General features: G+C 43.2%; 2 pseudogenes; one reads left to right on the top strand and one right to left on the bottom strand.

The window, feature by feature from the left end:
* The first annotated feature begins 16658 nt into the window (after window positions 1-16658).
* Window positions 16659-18208, top strand: LOC102258338 (annotated as a pseudogene).
* A 2846-nt stretch (window positions 18209-21054) lies between these two features.
* Window positions 21055-22059, bottom strand: LOC106726906 (annotated as a pseudogene).
* Window positions 22060-24595: the final 2536 nt, after the last annotated feature.

The following is a 24595-nucleotide window of genomic DNA, read 5'->3' as shown; positions in this document are numbered from 1 at the left end:
CCCCCCCCCCCACCCCCGAGTGCACAAATTTTTGTGCACCGGGCCTCTAGTATATATATAAAAGCCTAAGTGACCGTTACAGCAGAATGACGGGAATGACTGGAATGACCAGTCACTATGATGCACACTGACCTCCAGGGGGCAGATGCTCAACACAGGAGCTTCTCCCTGGTAGTCAGTGCAGTGTGCTCCCACAGCGGGAGTGCTGCGCAGCTAACTGATGAGCACCAGACGCAGGGCTCACGGCTGGCCACTGCAGACTGGAGAACATAGTGGAGTGGCAGCGAGCCTACTGAGCAGTGGCAGCAGTAGGCACAGCAGGGCTGGGATGAGCAGGAGTGGCAGGCAGGAGCAGCAGGCAGTGTTGGACTGCTGATTTCAGCCCAATCCCCGCAGGCCATGCCAAGAAACCCCACTGGTGCACAAATCCGTGCACTGGGCCTCTAGCAAGAGATAAAACTATTAGAAGAAAACATTGTGGTAAATCTTCATGGCCTCAAGTTTGGTAATGGATTCTTAGATTTGACATTAAAAGCACAAATAACAAGAAAAATACATTGTAATTTATTAAAATTAAATGCTTTTGCTCATCAAACGATGTTATTAAAGAACAAAAAAAATAACCTACAGAATAGGAGAAAATATGCACAAATCATAAATATAAAAGGGTTTAACATGCCTTCAAAGATCTCTTAAAACAATAACAAAAAGACAAATATCCAATTTTAAAAATGGCAAAACAGTTGAAGAGACATTTCTCCAAAGAAGATACACAAATATTCTAACAAGCACATGAAAGTTATGCAACATCATTAGTTGCTAAAGAAATGCAAATCAGAACCATAGTGAGATACCATTTAACACCCACTCAGGTGACTTTAATTTTTAAAATTAGAAAATATGTGTTAATGAGATGTAAAGAAATAGGAACCCTTATATACTGCTGGTGGGATTGTAAAATGGACAACAGTTTGTCAGTTCCTAAAAATGTTAAACATAGAAGTACCATATGACCCAGCAATTCCAATCCTAGGTAGATACACAACAGAAATGTAAACATATGTCTGCATAGAAACTTATACAAGAATGTATATAGAAGCACCCTATATAATAAAACCCTATATGCAAATTGACCAAACGACAGAACAACTGGTCGCTATGATGTGCACTGACCACCAGGGGGCAGATGCTCAATTCAGGAGCTGCCCTCTGGTGGTCAGTGCACTCCCACAGGGGGAGCACTGCTCAGCTAGAAGCTGGGCTCATGGCTGGCAAGCACAGCAGCAGTGGCGGAGCCTCTCCCGCCTCCGTGGCACTGCTAAGGATCCCAAGGGGAGTGGGCCTAAGCCGGCAGTCAGACATTCCCTGAGGGGTCCTGGACTGCAAGAGGGTGCAGGCCAGGCTGTGGGACTCCCCCCACCACCACCACCAGTGCACGAATGTCGTGCATCAGGACTCTAGTTATTCATAATAACCAAACGATGGAAACAAATCAAAATGCCATCAACACACAAATGGATAAACAAATTGTGGTAGGAATATACAAAGGAATAGTATTCAGCCATAAACAGGAAAGAAATACTGAACCATGCTACAACTTGAATGAACCTCAAAAACATTATACTAAGTTAAAGAAGCCAGACACAAAAGGTCACTAATTTCATGATTTTAATATATCCAGAATAAGTAAATCCATAGACAAAGAAAGCAGATTAATGGCCATAAAGCAGGTATATGAAGAGATTATCAACATCACTGATAATTATGGAACTACACATTAAAACCACAATGAGTGAGATTGAAAATGGCGGCTGAGTAAGTGAATGCTACACAGACATGCTTTCTGGACCAAACTGGCATTATAACTAAAATACAAAAAAAAAATCCTCAATAATCAACTAAAGACTACCTGAAGAGAACCCTAATAACCAAGGACAGAAAGTGGAGACTGCATAAAGATTGGTAGGAAGGGCAGAGGCATGAAACGGCTGGATGGGCTCCCACAAACAAAAGCTGAAGTTCTGGAGAGATATCTCAGCTGTGAGGGGTTGTCCCACTGAGAACCCTGGAGTCTAATCCCCAAGCTATGCCCCCCAGCAGAGACCACCAGAACTGAGAAACATGCTCACATAACATCTTGCTGTGATAAGCAGCAGGGTTGCTGTCTGCCCCGGAAAGACAGCTGGAAAGGCAGGCACCCTCTTATAGGGCCAACACACAAAATTCTGTGTGCAGCCACTCACTTTGTGCTCCAGCAGAGGGTAGGCAGAGTGGCCTGGAGTTATGTGAGCAAAAGCCAGGGTTGAGGGCTGTGGGGTTAGAGCTCAGAAGACAGACACCCCAGTTTCCTGTACTGAGTCATTCTCTCATGCTGTGTAGGTCATCTCTCTCAGGCAGATATTTGCTATCCAGGCGGTTTTGCTGGGGGGAAGACAGTTGACCTACCCTATTGGAAAACACCTTGCCCCACAGTGTGGAGTTTCTGAGGCCCATTAAGAGACTGAGAATAACAATTAGCCTCCAGGAAGAAGCAATTGTCCCACCCTGTTAGAAAAAACTCTTGCCACACCTGTGGACAATTGACTGAGGGCTACACAGACTGAATCCAATCAGTCTGCAAGAAGAGGCAAGACTCTGAAGGTTTTGAGTCTTTGCCTGATCTAATTAGTCAGAAATAGCTTTTGACACTGTCCTGAACTAGAGATTGAGAGGCATATCAGACCTACCTAATAAATAGTCACAAACTAAACAGGCAGCCAAAATGAGGATACAAAAAAACAACCTCCAAATGAAAGAACAAGAGAATTCTCCAGAAGAGATAAATGATATGGAGATAAGAAATTTATCTGATATAGAGTTTAGAATACTGATGGTAAAAATGCTCAACAGCATGACAAAAGAGATAGTAACTATGAATGACATAGCACAAATAAAGAACACATTGGAAGGAATACACAGCAGATTGGGGGATGTTGATGATCAGATCAGTTAATTACAAGACAGGGTAGGAAAAAAATCACTCAATCAGAGAACCAAAAAAAAAACAATTAAGAAACAGGACAGCTTAAGGGAGCTCTGGGACAATATGAAACGTAATAATATTTTCATAGCAGGTGTGCCAGAACAAGCAGAAAGTGAGAAAGGGATAGAGAACATGTTTGAAGAAATAATGGCAGAAAACTTTCCCAATCTGGTGAAGGAAAAAGTCACATAAATTCAGGAGGCACAGAGAGTCCCAAGCAAGAAGAACCCAAACAGGCCCATGCACAGACATATCATAATTAAAATGCCAAAAATTAGAGACAAAGAGAGAATCTTAAAGGCACCAAGAGAAAAGCAAACTGTTACCTACAAAGGAGCTCCCATAAGGCTGACACCTGATTTCTCATCACAAACTCTACAGGCCAGAAGGGAATGGCATGAAGTTCTCAAGGTAATGGAAAGAAAGGATCTGAAACCAAAATTACTATATTCAGCAAGGCTATCATTCAAAATAGAAGGATAAATAAAGAGCTTCCCAGAAAGAAAGAAAAAAAAAGGCTAAAGGAGTACATCACCACCAAGCCAGCATTACAAGAAATGCTAAAGGGACTAATGTAATGAGAAGAAGAAATAGACAAAGAAACCTAGGCATACAGAATTAAAAATGGCAATGAATAAGTACTTTGCAATAATAAATTTAAATGTAAAAAGATTAAATGAGCCAATCATAAGACAAAGGATAGCTGAGTGGATACAAAAACATGACTCAACTATATGCTGTCTACAAGAGACCAAAAGACTCACCCAGGATGAGAGTGAAGGAATAGAAAAAAATGTTTACATGCAAATAGAAAAGAAAAAAAAAAGCTGGGGTAGCGATAATCATATCTGACAAAATAGACTTTAAAATGAAGGCCATCACAAGAGACAACAAAGGTCACTACATAATACTAAAGGGATTGATCCAACAAGAGGATATAACCCTGGTAAACATATATGCACCCAATATAGGAGCACCTAAATATATTTTTAAAACTTCTAGAGGACTTTAAGGGAGAGATTGGCAACAGTACAGTCATAGTAGGAGACTTTAATACCCCACTGATTTCACTGAATAGATTTTCCAGACCCAAAAAAAAAAAATGACAAGGAAAGAGTGACTCTAAAGCATACACTGGATCATATGGATTTAATTGACATTTATAGAACATTTCACCCCCAACAAAGCAGAATATACATTCTTCTCAAGTGCCCATGGGTCATTTGCAAAGATAAACCACATATTAGGACACAAAACAAGTCTCTACAAGTTAAAAAAGATTGAAATCATGTCAAGTATCTTCTCAGATCACAGTGGAATGAAATTAGAAATCAATTACAATAAAAACATTCAAAAATATGGAAGCTAAATAGCGTTATTAAACAATGAATGGGGTACTAATGAGATCTCTGGAACACACAAAAACAATTCTTAGAGGGAAGTTCATAGCACTAAAGGCCTACCTCAAAACGCAGGAAAAATTAATAATAAACCATTTAACCCTACAACTTAAAGAATAAGAAAAAGAACAACAAGAAACGCTTAGAAGAAAGAAAATAATAAAGATTAGAGCAGAAATAAGTGACATAGAGACTAAAAACACAATACATAAAATCAATGAAACCAAGAGCTAGTTCTTTGAAAAGATAAACAAAATTGATGAACTGTTAGCCAGACTCATCAAGAAACAAAGAGAGGGGACCTGAATAAATAAAATCAGAAATTAAAGTGGAGAAGTAACAACTGACACCACAGAAATACAAAGGATTGTAAGAAAGTACTATGAATGATATGCCAACAAGCTGGACAATGTGGATGAATTGGACAAATTCCTAGAAAAATACATTGTCCCAAAACTGAATCAGGAAGTATCAGAAAACCTGAATAGGCCAAAAACAACTGAGGAAATAGAAACAGTAATAATAATTTTTAAAAACTCCCAGCAAACAAAAGCCCTGGTCCAGATGATTTCATGGGGTAGTTTTACCAAACATTCAAAAAAGAACTAACAATTATACTCCTCAATATCTATGGCTTTTTTATATACCAATAATGAATTCTTAGAAAGAGAAACTAAATAAGCAATCCCATTTACCTTTGAGAGTGCTGACTAAACAAAGGGATGAACTGAGAAGTAGCAAATAGGTGTTGGCCCACCTGTCTGTGCCTACAGATTTCTGCTCCTCCTTAGTAGTCCCAGGGTCCACCCCTGACTGAATAGCAGCCTGAAGATTCTATTGAGCTCTGACTGGCCAGGTCAGATGGGTGCCTGATGACTGAGGCTGAAGCTATAGACTCATAGGTCTAGGTGGTTCAATCCGAGAGCAGCAACTATTAGAAAAGATCAGTGCCCTGCAGAAGAGAGAGAGGTCCTGAGAGAAAGGGCCAAGTCAAGTGTGGCTGAGGGAAGAATGGAAAGAGGACAGGATCTAGATGGTAACATCAGAGGCTCTTCACCAAACCCACTCCCTAAATTCAACAGGGGGAGCACAAGTTCTATAAAATGAAGACAACAAAGTCAATACCCTGTAGTAGAAGCAGCCAAATTAATGAACTGGCTAAAATAAGAACTTTAAGTAAGAATTTTGAAATACAACATACATCCTCAAAGAAACAGGGAGAATATTACAAATATGAACCAGAAAAAGAGTGATAAGTGCTGGAGGCAAAGACCAACAATAGTTAGTATAATTATGCAAGCAGTCCTCTGGAAGGCTAATGGACTTTGATATTCAGCAGGGCTGAAAATCAGCATAATATTGCCCTGCTGTTGGCTGAATGGCTGAAGGCAATCCCCTAACCTGATAATCCTTTTATTGTTTACCAAACTTTACCATTGATATGCCTGTTTGCATTCCTAAAGGGCAAATGTGTATTCAAGTAAATAAAAACTGATGGGTGTGGGGTTTCAGAGAGCCTCTCCTGCTAGAGAAAGGTCTCTGCCTGGCTCCCCCATGATCTACTAAATTTATATTTCTTGTCTAGTGTATTCATTTGTGTGCAGCCCCTTCTTCAGACCTTGAACCCTAGCCGCAAATGGATGCAGTATTCACAGGTAAGGAGGTCAAAACTCCTTATCTGTGTATCCTATATAATAAAGAGGTAATATGCAAATTGACCATCACACCCTCGCACAAAGATGGCCACCCCAATGTGGTCACAAGATGGCCGGCAGGGGAGGGCAGTTGTGGGCAATCAGGCCAGCAGGGGAGGGAAGTTAGGGGCAACCAGGCCAGCAGGGGAGGGCAGTTGTGGGGGACCAGACCTGCAGGGGAGGGCAGTTGGAGGCGATTGGGCTGGCAGGGGAGGGCAAATGGGGGCAATCGGGCTGGTAGGGAACAGTTAGGCATTGATCAGGCTCACAGGGGAGTGGTTAGGGGGTGATCAGGCTGGCAGGCAGGCAAGCACTTGGGAGCCAGCAGTTCCAGATTGTGAGAGGATGTCCACAGGGATCAGGCCTAAACTGGCAGTCAGACATCCCCCAAGGGGTCCCAGATTGGAGAGGGTGAAGGCTGGGCTGAGGGACACCCCCCCCCAGTGCACAAATTTTATGCACTGGGCCTCTAGTGAAATACATAATAGTTAAAATTTAAAAAATCAAAAGGGAAGCTGAAGAGCAGAGAGAATAGTGCTCTGAAGAAAGCATCTTAAAAATATAGGGTAAGGTGAATGAGTCCTGTATGATACTATTTATATAAAATGAAAGCACAGATACACAAAACAGCACTAGATATCTTTCCAGAATATGTATATGCATACATGTCAATGAGCATAGATTAGAGTGACTAATGGTGTGAAATTAGAAAGCAAAAGAAATAAAATGAAGTGAGGAAGGCCTTGCACAGGCTGCTAATGTGCTCTCTATTACAGAGTGTGATAAACTCAGTTCTCTGTCTCTGAGGACCAAAATTATAATTCTTTTTTATGGAATGCCATTTTTTAAAAAGCTGTAAGGAAATACACAAAATAATAATAGTTGTGTTAATATAGAATAAATTTATGGGTGTGTTTTTCCATTAAAAAAAAAAAGCTGATGAGGGCAGGGGAGTAGATGAGGAGTGCGTACTTAATAGTTATGGAGTATTTTTCTGAGATAGTGAGAAAGTTTTGAAACTAGAGAGTAGTGATGTTTGCACAACATTGTGAATACACTAAATATCACTGGATCGTATACTTTACAATGATTAATTGTATGTTATATAAATTTCACTTCAATTAAAAATAAATAATGGGCTCTGGCCAGGTGGCTCAGTTAGTTAGAACATCATCCCAATAGGCCAAGGTTGCAGGTTTAATCTCCAGTCAGAGAACATACAAAAAACTATCAATAAACAAGTGGAGCAAAAAGACTCTCTCTCTCTCTCTCTCTCTCTCTCTCTCTCTCTCTCTTTTTCTCTCTCTCCCTCTCTCCCTAAAACCAATAAATTTTAAAAAATGATGGGGAAAAACAGCAACCAACAACTTAAAGTCGAACCTCAGGAACCATCCAGGGAGTGTAGCAAGTTGGCCCACAGTTATGAGGTAACAGATGTGAGCAGCAATTTTATCCTGTGAGCTGAGTGAAGAGGGGCTCTACTCTCTCTGCTCTTCAGCTTCCCTTTTGATTTGATTTTAGCTATTATGTATTTCATACTCAGAACATCCAGTTTCGACCTCCTTATCACTTTTTTCTGGCTCATGTTGTAATATTCTCCCTGTTTCTTTGAGGATGTATGTTATATTTCAAAATTCTTACTTAAAATTCTTATTTTAGCCAGTCCATTAATTGGCTCTAAGCCACCCTCTCCTGGAAAGCCTATAGTAGAGATGCTAGCATGGAGCAATGTCCTCGGGGAGTTGCAGGACTCTGAGAATGTCTGGGCCTTTATGGCCCTGCAGTAGGTCATGAAGCTGTGGGACAGACACAGCCGGGGCCCTGCTGGTCTCCCTGGTGACGGCAGGGTGGACAGCGTGGAGAGGTGGTCCCCTGGGTTAAGTGTACTGTGTCTGTGTGAGGCGAGGAGGCTTGGTTGCTGGATATAGAATTCTTGGTGACAGCCTTTTGTTTTCCCAGCACTTTGAAAAGTCATCCTACTGTCTGCTGGCCTCTATGGTATCTGATGAGAAATCACCTATTAATCTTTTTTTTTAAATATATTTTATTGATTTCTTACAGAGAGGAAGGGAGAGGAATAGAGAGTTAGAAACATCGGTGAGAGAGAAACATCGATCAGCTGCCTCCTGCACACCTCCTACTGGGTATGTGCCTGCAACCAAAGTACATGCCCTTGACCAGAATCAAACCTGGGACCCTTGAGTCCGCAGGCCGATGACCTGTCCATTGAGCCAAACCGGTTAGGGCTCACCTATTAATCTCATGGAGGCTTTCTTTCATGTGATGATTTGTTTTTCTCTTTCTGTTTCAGGATTCTCTTTGTCTTTCAAAAGTTTGATTAGAATATACCTACGTGGATTCATTGAGCTTCTTGGAAGTATAGATTGTCATCAGATTTTTTGTTTTCAGCCATTATTTCTTTAAATAATCTTTCTGCCCCCTTTTCTTTTTTCCCTCTGGTACTCCCATTATGCATAAGGTAGTACTTTTAATCATGATCCACCAGTCCCACTCTCTAAGTCTCCTTTCTTTTTTTCTCTCTTTCTTTCTTTCTTTCTCTTTCTTTCTTTCTTTCTTTCTTTCTTCCTTCCTTCCTTCCTTCCTTCCTTCCTTCCTTCTTTCCTTCCTCTTTCTTTCTTTCTTTCTTTCTATCTTTCTTTCTTTCTTTCTTTCTTTCTTTCTTTCTTTCTTTCTTTCTTTCTTTCTTTCTTTCTTCCTTTCTATGTTTTGCTTTCTGTTCCTCAGGTTGAATAATCTCATTTGATTTATCTTCAAGTTCACTGATTCTTTTTTTAAGATATGTTTTTATTGACTTCAGACAGAGGAAGAAAGAGGGAGAGACTGTTAGAAACATCAGTGATGACAGAGAATTATTGATCAGCTGCCTCCTGTAAGCCCTCTACTGCGGATCAAACCCACAACCCAGATATGTGTCCTGACTGGGGATCGAACCATTACCTCCTGGTTCATGGGTCAACACCCAACCACTGAGCCACACCAGCTGGAGAGTTCACTAATCCTTTCATATGCCTGCTCAAATCTGATGTTGAGCCCCTCTAATGAATTTTTTTTATTTCATTTGTACTTTTAGTTCTAAAATTTATATTCTGTTCTTTATTATAACTTCTTTTTATTCATATTTTCTATTTGGTTTTGATATTATATTTCCTTTAAATCTTTTTTTAATATGTATTTATTGATTTTAGAGAGGAAGGGAAAGGGAGAGAGAGATAGAAACATCAATGCTGAGAGAGAATCATCAATCGGCTGCCTCCTGCACACCCCCAACTGGGAATTGAGCCAGCAACCCAGGCATGTGCCTTTGACCAGAATCAAACCAGGGACCCTTCAGTCCACAGGCTAATGCTCTATCCACTGAGCCAAACCAGCCATGGCACCTTTAATTCTTTATATGTACTTTCCTTTAGCTCTTTGAACATGCTTAAAATACAGGGTGGGTCCCAGGTTTGATTCTGGCTAAGGACACCTGCCCAGGTTGTGGGCTCGATCTCTAGTAGGGGGTGTGCAGAAGGCAGCCAATCAATGATTCTCTCTTATTGATCTTTTTCTCTCTCTCTCGCCCCCTCCCCCTCCCTTTCTCTCTGAAATCAATAAAAATATATTTAAAAAAAATACAGGGTGGGGTGGCCTGACCAGTGTTGCTAAGTGGTTAGAGCATCAGCCCATGCACCAAAGGGTCTGAGGTTCAATTTCTGGTCAAGGGCATGGACCTGGGTTGCAGGTTTGATCCCCAGCTATGGTCAGGGAGGTGTGTGGGAAGCAACCAATTGATGTGTTTCTCTCATATTGATGTTTCTCTCTCACTCATTCACTCTTTTCTCTCCCTCTCTTTCACTCTCTCTCTCTAAAAAAAAAAAGAAAAAATCAATGAAAAATATCCTTGGGTGAGAATTAGCAACAACAAAAAACTAACAGGGTGGAGGTTTACAAAAATAGGTTTACAGTTGTGAATATGTGAAACAGAGTTTATCCTTGTATTATTATTTATTAATTCATGTATTATTTTCCATACAAACAACTGTAAACCTACTTTTGCCCCACATTGTAGTTGATTTAAAATTTTTGTCTAGTTAGTCCAATTTCTGGGCCTTTGCAGCCACAATTCCACCACCTCCCCTCCCTTTAAGTGGGTGATAATTTCTTTCCTTGCATATCTTGTGACAATTTTTTTCTGAAAACAGGACATCTACAGTATGAGTTACGTCAGAGATCCGTTCCTATGGCACGACATAATGCGATTTTCACCATAAGTCAGAACCACCTACATAAGCACCTACGTCACTCACATGGAGCACATACACAGCAGTAATGAAGTGAAACAGTAAAAAAAAAATTTAAAAGATAACAATTCCTGACCTTTACTTGTGGTAAATAAATAATAAAAAACATAAAGCAGCCCTAACCGGTTTGGCTCAGGGGATAGAGCGTCAGTCTGCAGACTGAAGGGTCCCAGGTTCAATTCTAGTCAAGGGCATGTACCTTGGTTGTGGGCACATCCCCAGTAGGGGGTGTGTAGGAGGCAGCTGATCTATGTTTCTCTCTCATCGGATGTTTCTAACTCTCTATCCCTCTCCCTTCTTCTCTGTAAAAAAAATCAATAATATATTAAAAAAAAACACAACAATTTAAAGCACATATGTACATACATCAAAATGACAGAACTTTTTTTTTAATAAATAAATGGGAGATGGTGACGTAACCATGAAACAATGGACATTGAGTCCAATGTAACCCGAGGACTATCTGTATAATAGTAAAAGCGTAATATGCTAATTAGACTGGACATCCTTCTGGACGAAGCCATGGCGGCAGGGGCTGAGGCAGAGGCAGCAGCGGTGGCAGAGGCCCCCGGCCACTGTGGTGGCAGGGGCCGAGCCCCTTGCATGAATTTCGTGCATCGGGCCTCTAGTGTTAAATAATATAATGTGGCAACTCTGGAAATCAGATACCTTCCCCCCAGATTTATTGTTGCTGCTGTTTGTTTAGTGACCTTTCTGAACTAATTCTCTAGTCTGTTTTTGTGTGTGTGTGTGGCCACTGAAGTTCTACACCGTTTGCTTAGTCATCAGCTAATGATTGGACAGATATTTAAGTACAATCAAACCTCGATTCTCAAACATCTCCCATCTTGAACAATTTAGTTCTTGACCAAATTGTTCACGGAAAAAATTGTCTCTGTTTTTGAATGAAACTTCAGTTCTGACCTGACAACCCTTTCATGCTGATACATCAGCATGGCAAAAAGTATCTCTGGAGGGATGGGGCAGGCTGGCAGAGGTCAATGGGGGGAAAGGAGACATATGTAATACTTTCAACAATAAGGAATTAAAAAAAAAAAGAGCCAGGTATCTGGAAAAACAATCCTATCTAATAAAAGAGTAATATGCAAATTGACCATCACTCCAACACACAAGATAGCCACCCCCATGTGGACACAAGATGGCCGGCAGGGGAGGGCAGTTAGGGGTGACCAGACCTCAGGAGAGGGCAGTTGGAGGGGAATAAGCCTGCAGGAGAGGGCAGTTGGGAGGGACCAGGCCTGCAGGGGCGGACAGTTGGGGGGGGGGACCAGGCCTGCAGGGGAGAGCAGTTGGGGGGAACCAGGCCTGCAGGGGAGGGCAGTTGGGGGGTGACCAGGCCTGCAGGGGAGGGCAGTTGGGGGCAACCAGGCTGGAAGGGTAGGGCAGTTAGTGGCAACCAGGCTGGCAAGAGAGGGAAGTTAGGGGGATCAGTCCTGCAGAGGAGGGCAGTTAGGGGCGACCAGGCCGGCAGAGGAGGCAGTTAGGGGTGACTGGGCCGGCAGCGGGGGGGCAGTTAGGGGCAATCCGGCCAGCAGGGGAGCAGTTAGGCATTGATCAGGCTGGCAGGTGAGTGGTTAGGGGTGATCAGGCTGGCAGGAAGAAGTAGTTAGGGGCAATCAGGCAGGCAGGCGAGCAGTTGGGAGCCAGCAGTCCTGGATAGTGAGAGGGATGTCCGACTGCCCATTTAGGGATGTCCAACTGCCCACTGGGATCGGGCCTAAAGGGGCAGTCGGACATCCCCTCAAGGCATCCCAGATTGGAGAGGTTGCAGGCTGGGCTGAGAGACACCTCTCCCCCCCCTCCCAAGTGCACAAATTTTTGTGCACCAGGCCTCTAGTACATTTATAAAACAAAGGGGGGAAAAATATCTCTCAGGCCACAAACAAAGGAATGTGAGTCATTTAAACCTCGTGTTATTAACATCTCAGGAAATGGTGAATATTTCCATGATGTTGTTGTTTGTTTGCTTGCTTTTGTTGCTGGTGCGATGGACAATTAGCACAATTTTAAAACCTAAAGAGACCATCAAGTGTGCTGATGTTGCTAAGGGTGTAACAGTGCTCACAAAACTATGATCACAGGCAATTGAAGAGGTAGAAAAACTGTTGTTGATTTGGACAAATGAAAAGCAGTTAGCTGGTGACAGCATTTTAGAGGAATGAAATGTGAAAAAGCGAAGATGCTGCATATTGACTTCCAGAGAGACACCCCAGGAACCAGTGCTGGAAGTGACCCCTTTGGGGCTAGGAGTGTTTGTTTACAGATTAAACAGTACATTAGACATGCACTGTGTATAGGAAAGGTTGAAACAGGGAGTCATATAGGGGTCTGGAAAGGCTTAATTCAATTTACATTGTTTCTAATGGGAAAGAGTGTTCGGTTTTCGAACAAATGGTTTCTCCAACAGCCTTCTGGAATGAATTAAGTCCAAGAACAAAGGTTCCACTATATCTAGAACCAGTAAGTCTCCCATCTGTGCCAAGAGACTCTGTGCACGTGTTGGGCCTCCCTTTCAGCACTCAGCCAGGCAGGTACCATTTTTTCCTGTTTTCACTTCCTGCTCGCACAGAGCCTCAAGGCTAGTTAGAGAGGAGTGCTTTGAGCCTTCTCAGGTCTTCACTGGACACATGCAATCTACACATATGCATGGTCTTCTAGATTCCCAGGAATAGGTTGGAATTTTCAAAGACTATGGATATGTTATTCACCAGCTTTTCCTTTTAAGCTTTTGATTAGCCTATTTTTGTGCAAACTGTTATCCACCACCTCATGCAGCCACCAACTTAAAAATTGCCTCTAGGTGTTTCATGACAGGCAGCCCAGGGAAAGGTTTTCTGCACTAGGTGAGCTCCAGGTCAAGACCATTTAGGCAGCCTGGCAGTGGGGCCTTCCTAGGAACCACCAGTCAAGTTCAACAATGACAGTTCTCAGAGAATGAAGCTTTGAAGGAACTCCAAAGTTCTCTTTCCAGTACCTGCCAGGCTGTTGGTTTTCAAGGCTACAGTGGAGCTGGGGCAGGGGGTTCAGGGGCGGATGAGAACAGAATCAGCAAGTTAAAAACATCCCAAACCTTGCTGTTCTTTATAAGATTTTGTTTGTTTGTTTTTAATCTGTTTTATATAAGTGCTCCATTGATTGCCATAAGACTTTGGTTAGTTTCCAGAGTGCTGAAAAAGTTCATTCTGACTATATTTTTACCAGTTTTCTCATTACTTTTATGGGGGAGAGAATTTTGGGAGGTCCTTGCTCCACCATGTTCTCTGATATAACTTTCTATTGCTTTTTATGGCACATCTAGAGTTTGTCTTAGCTGGATGTCATGTCCCTCCTTGCACAACCCACACAGGGAAAATGAGAGCGGGAAGTGGTTATTCCAGAACAGCACACTGCCAGGGAACCTGGGCAGCACAGTGCTTCTCCAGCTCTGTGGGGAAGGACCCCTTTTCTGTTTGTTCGTTTGTTTCTTAATCTAATTCATCATGGTATGTGGTCCTACTTCATGGGACTAATTCATGTACAACTTGCCTTGCAAGTTGAACAACCTGAGCTGGTCTATACCCTCTCCAGTTGGTTCTGTTTTTTTACTTACTTTGTTGTCAGTGGTAACAAAGTTTGCAAACCAGCAAACAATAGCACTCAAGTAGGAAACAACCTTGAATAAACTAGTAGGTACCCTCCATGGTCATGATTTACAATGTATCTGTATTGGTTTTCTCTTAAATTCAAGCATCATGGAAACATGTAATGTAGAAAATGAAGACTCCTCATATTCTCACAGACACCCAGACATGGGCACTGTAATTATGTTTGCTATATATATGCTACTTGTCTTTTTCTATTTTTTATACAATTACTAGAGGCCCGGTGCACAACATTCGTGCACTGGATGGGGGGCATCCCTCAGCCCGGCCTGTGCCCTCTCGCAGTCCCAGACCCCTCGGGGGATGTCCAACTGCTGGCTTAGGCCTGCTCCCCACAGGGTCCTTAGCTCTACTGCAGAGGCAGGAGAGGCTCCCGCCACCACCACTGCACTCACCAGCCGTGAGCCTGGCTTCTGGCTGAGCGGCGCTCACCCTGTGGGATCACACTGACCACCAGGAGGCAGCTCCTGTGTGGAACATCTGCCCGCTGGTGGTCAGTGCATGTCATAGGGACCGGTCATTCAGCTGTTTGGTCAGTTTGCATATTAGGGTTTTATTGTATAGGATGTGTTGGCTCTGCTTTGTAAAAGAAGAACTTATTCTACATATATATTTTGCATCTTATTATTTCACATGTGCCCATATGATATATGTACATTTCCTCCTTTTTTTAATAGCTATGGTGTATTCCATTTAATACATAAGTAGTCCCTATTGGTAACCAGCTAGACACTTGTCTCATTTTTCAAGCTAAGACACTATAATCCACTAGGTATTGTAGGTGTCATTTCTATATTGTATCTCAAACTTAATAAGCAGAGAAAACTTGTCATCTAAGTGATTAAGGCTAGCATTCAGGGTGTTCCTAATATCTTGCTGCTACAAACATGCAATGAGGAAGCTGTTCCCACTTGGGGCCTGTGCATGCACCTGAACAGTAAAGTCTGCCATCCAAAGAGGTGGTTCAGGTGACACTGCCACGGAAAATGCTCTCATCCTGTTGAGAATGGGTTTGGGTTGGGGGATTTCAAAAGTCATCAGAAACCAAACTAAGATACAAGGCACAGCTCGAGCTGCACAGTGGCGGTGCTCCAAGTCAGGGCCTCCGGTTCCTGAGCTTCAGAAACTTGTGAAGCCAATTCTAAAAGAAAGCCAGAAATATGGGGAGCAACAAACTTGTTTGTAAAAACACCTTTCCTTCTGATTTCTTCTAAGAACAAACTAAACTACTTTCAGCAAGATAAATAAGCAATGCCGTATCTTTTCAAATAATTTCCTTTTTTATTTTTATTTATTATTGAAAACTAGTGTCCTGGTGCACGAAATTTGTGCACATTAAAAGGGAATTAATTAGAGAAAATATTTTAATATTGTTATTTGCCCTTTCTCTATAATAGAAGTGTCAGAGATGAAAGAAAATTAGTAAAATGTATATGAAAATCTTCCTCCTGTCAGAGTCTAGGGCGTGCCAAGGGAACCAGAGTCAAGTCCCCGCCCACCCATGTGTGCCTCAAAATCGCGCAAGACCAGACCCAGCCAGCCCCGCCCCCATTGGGCTAGATCCAGACCCGGCTGGCTCCGCCCACGTCAAGCCCCACTGGGTGGGGGGCATGGCCTCAAGTCACCTGGCCCAGTGCTGGGGAGGGGGACATGGCCTGAGGTCCCCTATCAAGCCCTGCCAGGTGAGGGGCGCGGCCTGAGGTCCCCCATCAAGCCCTGCCTGGCGGGGGGCACAGACTCAGGTCCCCCAGTCTGTCACCGGGCAGAGTGCACAGCCTGAGGCCCCCCAGCCCAGGCTTGAGGTCCCCGTCAAGCCCCGCCAGGTGGGAAGCATGGCCTCAGGTCCTCCAGCCCAGCACCAGGGCAAGGGGTGTGGCCTGAGGTCCCCTGTCAAGTCTCACTGGGCAGGTGGGTGTGGCCTCAGGTCCCACGGCCCAGCACAGGGGCAGGGGCACATCCTGAGGTCCCCCGGCCTGGTGCTGGGGCATGGGCCATGGCCTGAGGTCCCCTGTCAAGCCCCACTGGGTGAGGGTGCAACCTCAGGTCTCCTGCCCTAGCCCAGCGCCACACAGCCTCAGGTCCCTGCTGATTGCTCGTTAAGGCTCGTTACGGGAACTCAGCCTCCGCTGTGGGTGCAGCCATCTTGTGTTATGGTATCCCTGCCTCTGCTGTGGGTGCAGCCATCTTGTTACAGCATGATGGTCAATTTGCATATTCCCTCTTTGTTAGATAGGATATTACATATGTCCTCCTTTTCCCCACACTGAACCCTTTAGACCACTCCTGCTCCCCACACCAGGCTTTCACCACCCTATATGCATAACCCTGTGTCCAAGGGTTATGCATAGATGCATACAAGTTTTTGGTTGATCCCACACACCCACCCTCCCCCGCCTTCCCTCTGAGATTCCATAGTCTGTTCCTGCTTCTATGTCTCTGGATCTATTTTGTTCACCAGTTTATTTTGTTACTTAGATTCCACATGTAGTGAGATCATGTGGTACTTGTCTTCCTCTGACTGACTTATCTCACTTAGCATGATACTCTCCAGGTCCCTCCATGCTGCCTCAAAGGGTAAGAGATCTGACATTTGCTGCTGTCTCTGTCACTGACTGGTCTGCGGGCTCTCTGAGCTGCTGTATTGCCAAGATGTCTCTTTCTAACAAGCTGACTCTGGACAAGCTGGACATGAAGGGCAAGCGGGTCATCATGAGAGTGGACTTCAATGTTCCTATGAAGAACAACCAGATAACAAACAACCAGAGAATCGAGGCTGCCATCCCAAGTGTAAAATTCTGCTTGGACAACAGAGCCAAGTCAGCTGTTCTTATGAGCCACCTGGGTCGGCCCGATGGTGTCCCCATGCCTGACAAGTACTCTCTGGAGCCAGTTGTTGTAGAACTCAAATCTCTGCTGGACAAGGACGTTTTGTTCTTGAAGGATTGCGTGGGCCCCGAAGTGGAGAAAGCTTGTGCTGCCCCAGCTGCTGGGTCTGTCATCCTGTTGGAGAACCTTCGCTTTCATGTGGAAGAAGAAGGGAAGGGAAAAGATGCTTCTGGGAACGAGGTTAAAGCAGAGGCAGCTGAAGTAGAAGCTTTCTGAGCTTCACTTTCCAAGCTGGGGGGTGTCTATGTCAATGATGCTTTTGGCACTGCTCACCGAGCCCACAGCTCTACAGTGGGAGTCAATCTGCCACAGAAAGCTGGAGGTTTTTTGATGAAGAAGGAGCTGAACTGCTTTGCCAAGTCGTTGGAAAGCCCCGAGCAACCCTTTCTGGCCATCCTGGGCAGAGCTAAAGTTGCAGACAAGATCCAACTGATTAATAATATGCTGGACAAAGTCAATGAGATGATTATTGGTGGTGGAATGGTTTTTACCTTCCTTAAGGTGCTCAACAACATGGAGATTGGCACTTCTCTGTTTGATGAAGAGGGAGCCAAGATTGTCAAAGACCTAATGTCCAAAGATGAGAAGAATGGTGTGAAGATTACCTTACCGGTTGACTTTGTCACTGCTGACAAGTTTGATGAGAATGCCAATGCCGGCCAAGCCACTGTGGCTTCTGGCATACCTGTTGGTTGGATGGGCTTGGACTGTGGTCCTGAGAGCAGCAAAAACTATGTTGAGGCTGTCGCTAGGGCTAAGCAGATTGTGTGGAATGGACCTGCGGGCGTATTTGAATGGGAAGTTTTTGCTCGATGGACCAAAGCCCTCATAGACGAGGTGATGAAAGCCACTTCCAGGGGCTGCATCACCATCATAGGTGGTGGAGACACTGCTACTTGCTGTGCTAAATGGAACACAGAGGATAAAGTCAGCCATGTGAGCACTGGGGCTGGTGCCAGTTTAGAGCTCCTGGAAGGTAAAGTCCTTCCTGGGGTGGATACTCTCAGCAATGTTTAATACTTTTCCTGCCTTTTGGTTCCTATGCACATCCCTTTAGTGAACTTAGTGCTTTCCGCATCTCTACTTGATATTAGCTAAAATCTTCCCCCATGTCAAGATTCAGCTAATGGCCAAGAGACGCAGCCCAGGAACACTTAAACGGTTGCACAGAAATTCAGCTCATCTTTACTGCACCCTGGACTTGCTTCCATTCTTCAGGATCCCATTTGAGTTTCTTAGTGACTAAACCATTATACATCCTACAGTGCATATATTTACATTTTGTTTAAAAAAGTAAGCTGTTAGCTTAATCCTCTTCTTGGAGTAACTTATAATGATTAGCTTTGTCATTGTCTCACTATTTGCATGAAAACCAGGTGAAATTCCAGTTGTAGGGAGGGAGGGAGGCAAAGTTGGTGATCTGTTAAATAAATAAAAATATTCATTGAAACTGGAAAAAAAGGGTAAGAGATCCTTCTTTTTTACTGCTGCATAGTTTTCTATGGTGTAAATGTACCACAGCTTTTTCATCCATTCATCTACTGATGGGCACTTGGGCTGTTTCCAAATCCTAGCTATTGTAAAGTGTGCTGCTATGAACATAAGAGTGCATACTTTCTTTCTGATTGGTGTTTCTGATTTCTCAGGATATATTCCTAGAAGTGGAATCACTGGGTCAAATGTCAGTTTCATATTTAATTTTTTGAGGAAACTCCATACTGTTCTCCATAATGACTGCACCAGTCTGTACTCCCATCAGCAGTGTACTAGGGTTCCATTTTCTCCACATCCTCTCCAACACTTGTCATTTGTTGATGGTAGCCATTCTGAAAGGTGTGAGGTGATATCTCATTGTTGTTTTAATGTGCATCTCTCTGGTGATCAGTGACTTTGAGCATGTCTCTTGGCCATCTGTATGTTCACTTTGGAGAAGTGTCTATTTAGGTTCTTTGCTCATCTTTTAATTGGATTATTTGTCTTCCTTTTGTTAAGATGTATGAGTTCCTTATATATTTTGGATATTAACCCTTTATCAGATGTATCATTGCCAAATATGTTCTCCCACACAATGGGTGCCCTTTTCGTTTTGTTAGTTTCGTTTGCTGTACAGAAGTCTTTTATTTTGATGTAGTCCCATTTGCTTATTTTCTCCTTAGTTTCCTTTGCCTTCTGAGATGTACCTGTAAACATATTGCTACGAGAGATGTCTGAGATTTTGGTGCCTATGGTTTCTTCTAGGATTTTTATGGTTTCATGACTTACATTTAAGTGTTTTATCCATTTTGAGTTTATTCTTGTGTATGGTGTAAGTTGCTGGTCTAGTTTCATTTCTTTGCATGTATCTGTCCAATTTTCCCAACACCATTTATTGAAAAGACTGTCTTGACTCCATTGTATGCTCTTGCTCCTTTGTCAAATATTAATTGAGTATAATGGCTTGGATGGATTTCTGGGGTCTCTGTTCTGTTCCATTGATCTACATGCCTATTCTTTTTTAAAAAATATATATTTTATTGATTTTTTTACAGAGAGGAAGGGAGAGGGATAGAGAGTTAGAAACATCGATCAGCTGCCTCCTGCACACTCCCTACTGGGGTTGTGCCCGCAACCAAGGTACATGCCCTTGACCGGAATCGAACCTGGGACCCTCGAGTCCGCAGGCTGACGCTCTATCCACTGAGCCAAACCAGTTAGGGCTACATGCCTATTCTTGTGCCACTATCAGGCTGTCTAGATTACAGTGGTTTTGTAGTTTAACTTATCTGGTATTGTGATTCCTCCAACTTTGTACTTGTTTCTCAAGATTGCTGTGGCTATTTGGGGTCTTTTTTGGTTTGATATAAAGTTTTCGAGTATTTGTTCTAGATCTGTGAAATATGCTATTGGTATTATAATAGGGATTGCATTGAATCTATAGATTGCCTTGTGTAGTAGGACATTTTAATATGTTAATTCTACCAATCCATGAACACAGTATATTCTTCCACTTGTTTATATCTTCCTCTATCTCTTTTTTTTAATGTCCTGTAGTTTTCCAAGTACAGGTCTTTTACCTACTTGGTTAAGTTTGTTCCTAAGTATCTTAATTTTTCGTTGCAATGGTAAATGGGATTGTTTAGTTCCTCTTTCTGAGAATTCATTATTGGTGTATTAAAAAGCCATCAAGCCCTCAAAGGTTTTGCTCAGTGGTTGGAGCATCTGCCTGCAGACTGAAGGGTCCTGGGTATGATTCTGTTCAAGGCCACATACTTCCTTGCAGGCTCCTCCCTGGCTCAGGCCCTGCTCAGGGTGCGTACAGGAGGCAACACATTGATATTTCTCTCTGTCTCTCCTTCTCTTTCACTCTCTCTAAAAATCAATGGACAAATGTCCTTGGGTAAGGATTAAAAAAATAAAGTATATATACTTTTAAGTGAATATATATATATATACATTCCATTGATTTTTGGGTGTTGATTTTGTATCCTGTTACATTGCCAAATTAACTTACTAAATCTAGTAGCTTTTTAGTGGAGTCTTTAGGGTTTTCTATGTACAATATCATGTCATCTACGAATAATGAGAGTTTTACTTCCTCCTTTCAATTTGGACGCCTTTTATTTCTTCTTCTTGTCTGATTGCTATGGCTAGTACTTCCAGTACTATGTTGAACAGGAGCGGTGAAAGCAGACATCCCTATCTTGTTCCTGTTCTTAGGGGAAATGGTTTTAGTTTTTGCCAATTGAGTGCGATGTTTGCTGTAGGTTTGTCATCTATATTGTTGAGATATGATTCCTCTATTCCTACCTTATTGAGAGTTTTTATAAAAAATGGGTGTTGGATTTTGTCAAATGCTTTTTCTGCATCTATTGATATGATAATGTGATTTTTGTCTTTCAATTTGTTTATGTGATGTATCATGTTTATTGATTTGTGAAAATTGCATCAGCCTTGCATCTCTGGAATAAATCCCACTTGGTCATGGTGTATGATTTTTTTTTTAGAACAACTCAGCAACTCAGCAAAATGAAATTCCTGCTTATTGTTGGACAACATTGTTTCACACATACATGAAACAGGCCTAAATAAATAAATAAATAAACAGCAACTTCATAGACTAAAAAAGGGAAAAAAGGAAACCTTTTTATCTTTGGCCTTTTTAACCATCTCATACAAACCAACAACTTATAGTGCAGCTAAGTACATACACAAAAAGTTACTGGATGCTCGGAATAAGATTTTCTTGTTGTTGTTGTTGTTGTTTACAAGGGTTCCTTTCTCCTTTGAGATTATAATGAACATGGTCACACCACAAGTAAAGTCAGAAGTAGGCCAGAGAACGTTCCAAAGGCTGGTTTAATCATCCCAAGACCATTAAAAATGGCTGACCCCTAACAATAGATACAAAAATATAAAATGTAAATAAAAAATGCAAACAAATGTTCCTTTTTAACTTACTTTCTTTAAAAAAACAGGGCCTTGGAAGCTTTGGTTCTTTTTCTTGCCCTGTTGCACATTCCCGGTGTGGTTTTGGTTGGGTGGTGGAGAGTGCGTGCCATCTGCAGGGCGCTGCCCGAGGTGGGTGGGTGGGCTGGTGGCCCCGAGTCTCTATTCAAAGGCGCCCACATTTATATTCTGAGATGGGAAATGGAGGGTAAATAGGTCACGAAGGTCTTTCTTTTTTATTTTTTATTTAGGCCGACGCTCTATCCACTGAGCTAAACCGGTTTCGGTGGTCTTTCTTTTTTAGTTTAAGTTTCCTTCTTTGCTGTCCAGTCATCCTCATCGGTCTTCTGCTTCTTGGTTCAGCTGCCCATTTGCCCATAGCTGCCTCAGCCTCCTCATCTTCATCTCCATCCTCTTCCTCCCCTTCCTCCCCCTCCTCCTCCTCCTCCTCCTCCTCCCCCCTCCTTCTTTTTCTTCTTCGTCTACCTCATTGTCAGCCTCCTGCTCCCCATTTTCCTCATCAGCATTCCCATTCAAAGTGCATCTCTTTCGTTCTCTGCCTCCTCCACAACATCCTTCTTCTCCTTTAAGTCCTTGGTGGTGATGTCGGAGCTGGTGTTCATGGCCTGTCGGCCTGTCTGACATGGTGGGGCACGCCAATGATCCCATGCAGCAGATTGAATTGGAGGACTCTGGCAAAGAAGCTGGGCAGTGGAAGAGGCGTGGCGGAAGTGGTTGCTGCCAGTGGAGAGGCAGCCTTAGGAACAGTGCAAAGCAGCCAGTCTGTATGATCTTTTTAATATATTGTTGGATCCAGCCCTGGCTGGTTTGGCTCAGTGGATAGAGCCTCCACCTTCGGGCTGAAAGGTCTCAGGTTTGATTCCAGTCAAGGGCACATGCCCCAGTTGTGGGCTCCACCCCCAGTAGGGGGCAAGCAGGAGGTAGCCAATCAATGGTTCTGTTCTCTCTCATCATTGATATTTCTATCTCTCTTTTTTTATATATATTATGCTAAGTGTCTGACCGTCCTACCGGTCTCTATGGTGCGCACTGACCACCAGGGGGCAGACACTCAACACAGGAGCTGCCCTGACGCGCACTGGCCATTTACAAAGAAACAGCACCACAGACCTGGCACCCACAAAGCAACACTCAGCTTCCCACAAGTGAGACACAGGCCCCGCCAGCACCCCGGATCAACAGCCCACCAAATAGCAGCCAACACTGCTGAGATCCTGTTGCACAAAATGCAGCCCACAGCCCAGCCCAGCCCAGCCTGGAAATGGTCACTGTAGGCACCAGGTAATGATGTCATATAGCAACACCTGGCTTCCTCTCCCTAGCAACTAGCCTCCTTGGAGTTTCTTCAGCCAGGAACATGACTTGCTTTATAGCCAGGTGCAAACATTTTACTTTAGCCAAATGTCTGTGAAGTGTTTTCCCGTGCCTCATCTCATTTGATCCTCACAGAAGTCCTGGAGTAGGTAGATAGGAGACTTGGTAGAATCCTAATTTCTTTTAATTAGCTGGAAAATGGAGATTAGGAAGCTTAGAAACTTGACCCGACTGAAAAGAAGTAAGAAATGGTGGACCTTGAAAATGACTTCAGGTTTTCTCACTGTACAGAATATAGTCACACACTGCTGCAGTTAAATATTTTACCCTTTGTTCTCCCTGTATGATCTACAATAATAATCTGCTTTGTGTTGATATATACTGCTGTGTTGCTGACAATTACCGGAAAGAGAAGTTGGGGTGCTTCACTGGGCTGGAAGAAGTGGAGCTAAATCAGAAAGCAGGTCTAATTAAGCAAATTTATCTATATATATAAAGCTTTCCCTAGTGCCAATTGCATGTGTGTGTTTTGATCTGTCATTGTCGATTGTGAATTTTGTTGACACTTCTATTATAGAGAAAGGGTGAATAGTGATATTAAAACTTAACAAGGAAACAGTGACTCTAAATGACACACTGCAGATGGATTATTTAATGGACATTTATAGAACATTTCACCCCAAAACTGTAGAATATAATTCTTCTCAAGTGCACATGAGTCATTCACAAAGATAGACCACATGTTAGGACACAAAACAAGTCTCTACAAGTTCAAGAAGATTGAAATCATATCAACCATTTTCTAAGATCACAATGGAATAAAATTAGAAATCAACTACAGTAAAAGCACTCAAAAACATTCAAACACATGAAGGCTAAACAGCATGTTATTAAATAACTAGAGGCCCAGTGCATAAATTCGGACATGGGTGGGGTCCCTTGGCTTGGCTGACAATCAAGGCCTATTGGAAGGGGGGGCCAGGGGAAGGGGCCATGGGAGGTTGGCTAGCTGGCTCCCCCATTTCGGGCTGATGGGGGAGCCAGCTGACCAGGGGTAGGAGCCACAGGATGTTGGCCGGCTAGTGGGAGGGGCTGTGGGAGGCTGGCCAGCTGGCTGGGGGAAGTGGCTGTGGGAGGTTGGCTGTGGGAGTGCACTGACAACCAGGGGGCAGCTCCCACATTGAGCGTCTGGCCCCTGGTGGTCAGTGTGCATCATAGCAACTGGTTAATCAGTTGTTCTGGTCGTTCCGGTCATTCGGTCGTAATGGTCGCTTAGGCTTTTATATATATATACTAGAGGCCCAGTGCATGAAATTCATGCACTTGGGGAGGGGCGACCCTCAGTCCAGCCTATGCCCTCTCACAGTCCGGGAGCCCTCAGGGGATGTCCGTCAGCCGGACATCCTTAGCACTGCCACAGAGGCAGGAAAGGCTCCCACCACTGCGGCTGTGCTTACCACCAGGGGACAACTTCTGCATTGAGCGTCTGCCCCCTGGTGGTTAGTGTGCATCATAGCAACCAGTTGTTCCACCGTTTGGTTGATTTGCATATTAGCCTTTTATTATATAGGATGAATGGGTTACCAATGAGATCAAGAAAAAAATAAAAAACCTCTTGGCAACAAATGAAAATGAACACACAACAACCCAGAATCTCTGGGACACAGCTAAAACAGTCTTCATAGCACTAGAGGCCTAGCTAAAAAAAACAAAAAAAAAACAAAAAAAGCCCCTGCACACACAAGAAAAATTAATAATAAACTATTTATCCTTACAACTTAAAGAATTAGAAAGATAGGGGAGGGTGGGGGTGAGGGGGAAAGATCAACCAAAGGACTTACATGCAAGCATATAGGTCTAACCAATGGAC

The sequence above is a fragment of the Myotis brandtii genome, unplaced genomic scaffold (genome assembly GCF_000412655.1).
Source record: "Myotis brandtii unplaced genomic scaffold, ASM41265v1 scaffold33, whole genome shotgun sequence".
Lineage (NCBI taxonomy): Eukaryota > Metazoa > Chordata > Mammalia > Chiroptera > Vespertilionidae > Myotis > Myotis brandtii.
This window is presented reverse-complemented; position numbering and strand designations above follow the sequence as displayed.